The following is a 7,090-nucleotide window of genomic DNA, read 5'->3' on the forward strand; positions in this document are numbered from 1 at the left end:
GCTGCAGGAGAAGGCAGGAGCGCGGGGCCCGGGAGCGCCCCCGCCTCGGGCTGAGGGAGGCCCCGGCCGCCGCCCCCGGCGGACACCCGCGCCTCCGGCCCGCAGCAGCCGGCCGCCGCATGCCCGCTGCCCAGGCCAGGCAGACGCTTCTCCAAGGCAAAAGGCCGCGTCGCAGGCGTTTCTCACAAAAACCAAAAGCAAATCTTGAATGTGGGGCTAGTGTCTCTGGGCAGTCGGTGAAAAATACAAGCTCATGTCACAGCGAGCGCTGCCAGCTCCACCGTGGCATCTAAGCCAAAGCTTCTAGAAAGGCTGTAATATTAGTAAAGATAATGGGATGCTATTTGTAGTTGGGGCTGAGGGGCAAAGGCGGACTCTTTAGAGCAAGTGGACTGCTGAGCTCTGATGAGACATTATGCTCTGCTCTTCACTGAATGCTGTCACTCAGAGTTTAAATATAGAGTATTAATTTTAAAAAAAAAAACCCATAGCAGCGAGTGTTATTATTACTACTACTGCTACAACTGCTGCCGATTTTTATTATAAACACCTATTCCAACGTGACCTAAGAGGAAAGGCTTGTTATGGTACCACTAATCTTTTTTTTTCCTACAGAACAGATACTATTGAATTATAGGGAGCGGAGCAATTAATAATTGGACTGCTTTAGCATTTCCTATCGCTCTAGCAGGGCATTTTGCATACTATTGATTAGCTGCTCGGCTGAGATGGGGAATGCATGTTTGAAGCGAAGCGAACTATCGCTGCGGGAATCACACCTGACAGAGAATCCGAAGTTACGACGCTCCCCCAGAAATATGACATGATCTCTTATCAAGAGGCAATTAACGTCCTTCCTCGGGCGGGAGCGCTCTCCGGGCAGCTCCCCGCTGCCCAGCCTAACGGGAGAGAGCCCGGGATTGCCAGGAAGATTTCCGGGCTCTGGGAGTGGGTCTGATCAACTTCACTTTTGCCAGGGAGAAAGTTCTCAGTTGCACTCGGAAACCTGCCGTGGTCCTTGGCGCCAGGAAGAATCTGGAACCTTTTTGTACTGAAGGTCCCTAGTTCACTGGGTTCCCCAAGGGCGAGCAGCAGCAGGAAGTGGACCACAGAGCAAAAAAGGTTCAGAACTGGCACTTTAGCTTTTCATTCCAGCTTTTTTTCTCTCCCTCTCTTCCTTTTTTCTCTTGACAGAAGTGCAAACAGAGCATAAGAGCCGTGGAGAGGCTGCATGCTAACCCTTCTCCTACCTAAGGCAATCCAGCCTGAAGAGTGCAAACAGGACCTCACTTTAAAGATCGGGTTCCGTGATGTACCAGGCATCTCTAGCCCGAATGGAAGCAAATCTAAGGCTAGCAAGTTGCATGCCTTGAAATCTGGGGGGCAAAGCCTGAAATCCCGTGGCTGCCAGGCGTCTGTGCCGGCTGAGCGCTTGCCTTGCCCAGGATGGGGAGCCTGACCTGCAGAGGGCAATAGTTGGACGCAAATGATAACAAAGGCAGCCAGGATCTTAGGCTGAGAGCTGTGGCTGTGACCCAAGAATGCTGTGTAGGTAGGCAGCAGTGCTTAATTAATGTATATTGAAACAAAAGATCGGGTAAATTGTTTGATTTGTCTTTAGGCTACATTTTCAAGGCTAATCTAATTCATAACTGTTAGGTTTGTTCTAAAGAGATTAACCCAAACTTCCAAGAGACACATGCAGTTAAGTCCAGAATTACCCTAAACACTAATTGTTTACTGGAGCACTTGCATTAAGGTATTTGGATTTTTTATGGCTATTATTATTATTATTATTCTTCCCTGCTAATCGCATAGGCAAAGTGGAAAAGAACAGGAGCCTTCCTAATTGTCCAGAGATTGACAGGAGAACCAAGTAGACGCTAAACAAGGAGGATAAAAATCACCGAGTGCCTTATTCAGAGCTAATAAGTCCGCTTCGCATGTGGCCATTGTCTAAGCTTTTAGAGCCGTTCATCTTTGCCTTCCAGCACTATGGATGTGGACAGCAACCAGCTCATTTGCATTATATTTTCCTGTCTTTACAAATTCTTGCTCAAAGAAATTCAGCCAAAAAACTGCACGTGCTTTATATCTCAGACAGGCTCAGAAATGATGGTTCTAGCTTGTTATGAGCAGTAACAACATTTTTGCCAGTTACGTATTTATTAGAGACAGAAAAGAATAAAAAGTGAAGCGTATGGTCACCTCTCTCTCACTGTATGTGTGTGTGTGTGTGTGTGTGTGTGTGTGTGTGTGTGTGTGTGTGCATATATGTACATACACACACACCTCTCTAATATGTGTATTAGTCAGGGAAGACCAGAAACTGCGAGCAAATCGGAGTTTTGGCAGCAGGAGTGAATGCAGATCTGCACACATACACACACCATCTCTTCCCAACTCGCTTCCTGCCCCCCCCCCCACTTTCAAAATCATATTTAAGTGAGATTATGTCAAATTTCAATGATCGGAAATGTCTTGCCCAAAAGCCGTTCCCACTGGAAAAAGTCAAAAGGGTTCCTGGCATTAAAACGACCTTGCGTCAGTCCTGATGAAATTAGCAGCGCTGCATTTTTAGATACTTGCAATGGAGGTACTTTGATCACAGTGAAAAGAAGTGATAGATTTTTTTTACTCCCCCAGCTGAACTGGAGTGTTCTGCTTTTCTAGCTGAGACTCCCAAGACCAACATTTGCTTTAGCCTTTTTTCTCCCCCCCCCCCCCCCCCGCCCCCACTTTTCTTTCAGTGCAAGCAATGGGAATTGCTAACCTTGGTCAAGAAAAATTTCATTTCCCCCATCCTGCTAAACGGTTCTGGTCGACATATGTTTGTTATCAGAGAGAGGTGCTATGAACACAGAGCCATTTTCTTAGCAGCTTTTTGACTGTATGTTACCATAGTCCCACACGGCATTGGTCCTTTCCCGTTGGGAAGTCATGAATAAGAGACTATGAAGCTTGCACGTCAGATCTTCCTCAATTAATCCACCATTAGCATGTTTGGGATCCACTACTGGATGGTTAACAGCAGCTTTGGTAACTGTGTGCTGTCCATGCCCAATTATGCTCTGCTAAAAATGAACTCTGCAGACCAGCCTTCCCGAGCTGTCAGTGTCTCCCGTGTTCCTATTTTAACGTTTGTGTGTAGTGGCAGGCGACAGATGGTGTAGATCAGATCGATTTGATTGCATTAGGCGATTTTTTCTCTTCTCCCCCCGACTCCGTTTCTGGAAGCCCACATCAGCTGAAAGGCGATCGCCGGGGACTTGGAAAGCACCAGCAGCCGCCGAGGTGTGAAGGCAGCGGGGCACGGCCAGCCAGAGGCGCCGGGGTCCCTTCGCAGGGCTTGGTAACACAGCAATCAGGCACCAGGAGAGAAAGCAGCTTGCCGCTGCCCACAGCCTCTTCCCCAGCGCGCATCAGATGACTCCCTGGTTTTCCACCCAGCTGGAGTCCTGCTTGAAACCTTGGATTGAAAGGGTAAGCGCTTCTCTAGAGGTGGATTTGTGGCAGTTTGCTTGGGGAGGTGGCGAGCGGCGAGATCGCAGCGAGGCAGTCTTTGAACAGGAATAAATATTTCCTATCCCCCCTCCACCACCATCACCACCCCCACGCGAACCCCTCAATCCGAGCAAGATTCCTAGCGGAGGGATCTCCTGTCTCCCCACTCGCCGACCAAATCAATCCCTCCCTCCTCCCTGAATTTGGCAACCGCGGGCAGCTCCCGAGCTCCGCGCCCCGTGGCTTAATTGTTTCGATGCTCTCCATTCCCTCCCCCCGCAGCCCCGCAGCACCGCCAGGCCGGGGAGAGGGACCTGCCTTTGTACATTTGTACATCGCGAGGGGCAGTTTCCCGAGGCACTGATCGCTGGGGGGAGGGTCCAGCACCCTCCGTGATTACGGCGGGGAAGAGAGGAAGGTAGAGCCTCACAAACATGGCTTGCGAGAATCGATGAACAAAGGTACTTAATGCTGAGGCGAGCCTGGCTCAGGGCAGCCGCCGCGCTCAGAGGCGAAGGTGTAAGTTGATCAACAGAAAGCAGTGATGGCATGGGGTTTTGCCTCCCCTTGTGTGGAGCGTGTGTGTGTGTGTGTGTGCGCGCACGCGGGTGGGGGCTAGGGGTGGGGTAGGCAGAGATCCGACAGTTTAAGGAGGTTTGAATTGAATATGCACCCAGAGGCAGCGGTCTCGTAGGAAATGCTGTGCTCGTAAGTCAGGCTGCCCCGCGTGCGGAGGCAGCTCCAGCTCTGCGGAGCTCCTCGCTTCCGGCGGCAGGGGCCGGCGCGGGCGGGAGCCGGGCAGGACGGAGCTGTCCACGGGCTCCGGTGCTGAACGCGTGCGACCATTTTGGTAGGTGCTGTACAGCAAGAGGGCCGGCCGGGCGATGGCTGCATTGGAGTGATCAACTGGGGGGGGGGGGGGGTGATGCATACTCAAGTTTAGTAAAGAGCTTTTCATGGGGAGGAGAAAGAAGGCAGATTTCTCCGGGAGCAAGAAGGCAGCTTCTACCTGCAACTAAAATAATTTTCGCTTCAGCCAGGTCTTGACCAGGAATTATAGGGGGGGGGAGGGGGAGAGACTAGAGATGAGTCTCATTCTTGATGCGTGTGTGGAGATGAGGATCTCGGATTTCTCTTTATTCACATTTCAAAGAATCTGAGTCGAGATTTAACTCCGCGAACTGTTTTCTCTGTGAATCGGTGCATTTGACTTTCTCAAGCGGCTTTTTTGTTCCGAGTTGAAGGAAACCCACAGCCTCAGCCAGAGAGACCAGCGGTGTAGCCTTGAAATGTTGCAGTAGGGGAAAAAAACAGTGTTTGTTATTTACTTTCGAGTTGCCATTCCTCGGAGCCTCCTGTGTGCGAGGTGTAGGGAAAATTCCGCCAAGGAAGAGGTTAAAATGCAGGAGAAGGAGCTGGAACCGTCGTTTTTATTTAAGCTAATGTAGCTACCAAAGAATTTCTCTTTGTTTATTCAGGAAACAGTCCGGGTAACAATACACACAGACACACACAAATGCTCTCCTCTTGCGTGTGTCTGTAGGAAGCAGAGTGACTCGATGTGAGGGAAGCTGAGAGCTAATGCTGAGGAAGGAATCTGGAATAAATGCAAACACCTTGTATTAATTTCAGTTGCGATCAACAAGCTGGTCAGTTCCAGAGCACACTGGTACTAGGAGCCGCGCATGCTGCAGAATGACTCGTGGCTGGAGAAGTGCAGAGTACCCCACAATTTGCAGATTTTAACTGGGTATTGCCATGTTTCCTTCCTCCCCTTGCCACTCGTATGGACGCTCTTCTTAATATTAGGAGAACTTCCTAATTGAACCGCTGACTGTATTGTGCCATGACGCTGCAGATATCCTTTCTGTTTAGTTGGCGAACAATAAACCTTTATTATCACAGTAACAGCAGCAAGATCATGAGACAAAGCTCCCCGCATCCAAGTCAGAGCCATGTTGATAAGAGAACATTGACTGAACTCCTCTGCCTGACAGGCACAATCACCATTTGGAAATAACTTTTTTTTTTTTCTTTTTGGCCACTGCCTGTGAAAAACCTTTGCAGGAATGCGAGGAGGATGAGGTGTCACTATGGAGGTGCTCTCGCCAGTGGCACAGCAGACGCGGGGAAAGTGCGTGCTAGAGCCGTGCCTGTGCTGTGCTATCACGCGTTAGGACACTACCAAACGCTGCCCAGCTCATTTAAGCGGAACCAGCTTGTGGACTCCGGGAGCTCCAGCCACTCTCCTGTTTTCGGGCGCATGTGGGAGATGAACTCGAATGGTTTTACACCCTGCAGTTGGGTTTTTTCTTCACTTTTTAGATTTTCTATCACCAGAGAGGCCTGAGGCGTGCTCGCAGCCTTTGGTTCTCTTTTATTTTGATTTTTTTTTTAATGGCCCGTTGAGGCCCCCACCCCGCCACCCCCTTTCCAAGTGCACGGATGCGGTTCTCTCAGGCGTGGCTGCCTCTTTATCTGAGCTACCCCGACCCACCTAAGCCAAGGGATGGGCAATATCTGTGCTCTTAACCGTGCGTCTCTTTCGCAGGAATCTGTTGCTTGCCAGCGCCAGCCCTTCCCAGCGCCCGGAGCGGAGGGCTGGGGAGAAGAGGACGCCAGACAGGCACAGAGGAAGAGAGCAGGGACTCCCCAGGTAACCCCCACCCCCATTGCTTGCCTTTCATTCCTTCCCACCCTGCCCGCCCCAGCCGGACTCCCAGGGCTTGCATGCGCGTGGATTAAACGTTTGCCTCTCTCCTTTGCCTTTCCAGGACTGGAGATCGGGCAGCCCTTGGATATGGGGACGGGATCCCTCGGTCACCCTGTGGATGCTCCGCCTGCTCTAGGGGAAATACAGTTATGGATTTACTGGCCCGGTGCAGCACTCCAGCGGCAGCGGCAGCAGCAGCTTTCTGACTCTCTTCGGTGACGGGTATTCTTGGGTGGATAATACGGATTACGTTGTTATTGCTTAAGAATACGCGTAGTCGAGGAGAGTACCGCGGCGGGCAGGCAGCGCCACCGCCCCAGCCCCAGCCCCAGCCCGGCAGCTGGCTCCTCAACTGCTAGAGTGGCCAAGGTAGCTCCTTTTTGCTCTTTTCCTACATGCTTCGCTCTGTCTGTGTCTGTGCCCAGGGGACCCCGGCGAGGGGTGGGCGCCGGCAGCAGGGGGGCTCCAGGCGTCCCCCTCCCCCCTCCCGCCGCCCCGACCAGCCCGCGGGGGCTCCGGGCACCGGGCTCCCCCAGCCCCGCGCTCCATGGCCCAGCCCGGCTGCCGGTGCCTAGGACTTTTGTCTTCAGCTTCCCTCCTTCCCCCCGGGCAGCGGCAGGGAGCGGCGGTGGCTCCCGGCAGGGGCAGGGCAGATGACTCGAGATCTCCTCTGCAGTCGGCTGCCTGACCCCTGGGGGGTCTGTAGGGAGCAGCCTGGCTGGTCCCGCCGGGGAGGGCGGGCTGGCGGCTCGGGCCGGGCCCCGGGAAGGCGAGCGGGGGCGCGGAGCAGGAGCCTGCGCAGGGAGACGGGCGCGCTACCCGGGCGGGGCCGGCGGCCACCCCGCTCGCAGGCAGCTGTGCGAGAGGCGGCAC

General features: G+C 52.8%; 1 long non-coding RNA gene across 3 annotated transcripts; it reads left to right on the forward strand.

Moving 5' to 3' along the window:
* The first annotated feature begins 1,137 nt into the window (after positions 1 to 1,137).
* Positions 1,138 to 7,018, forward strand: LOC109307259. 3 transcript variants are annotated; one of them, XR_002100214.1, is made up of 3 exons: positions 1,138 to 4,023; positions 6,056 to 6,160; positions 6,279 to 7,018. It is a non-coding gene; the product is annotated as an uncharacterized LOC109307259 (long non-coding RNA). The 3 variants fall into 3 exon arrangements; XR_002100213.1 differs by having other exon boundaries at positions 1,140 to 3,483; XR_002100215.1 differs by lacking the exon at positions 1,138 to 4,023 and adding an exon at positions 4,091 to 4,354.
* Positions 7,019 to 7,090: the final 72 nt, after the last annotated feature.

The sequence above is a fragment of the Crocodylus porosus genome, unplaced genomic scaffold (genome assembly GCF_001723895.1).
Source record: "Crocodylus porosus isolate Cpor-Errol unplaced genomic scaffold, CroPor_comp1, whole genome shotgun sequence".
Taxonomy (NCBI): domain Eukaryota; kingdom Metazoa; phylum Chordata; order Crocodylia; family Crocodylidae; genus Crocodylus; species Crocodylus porosus.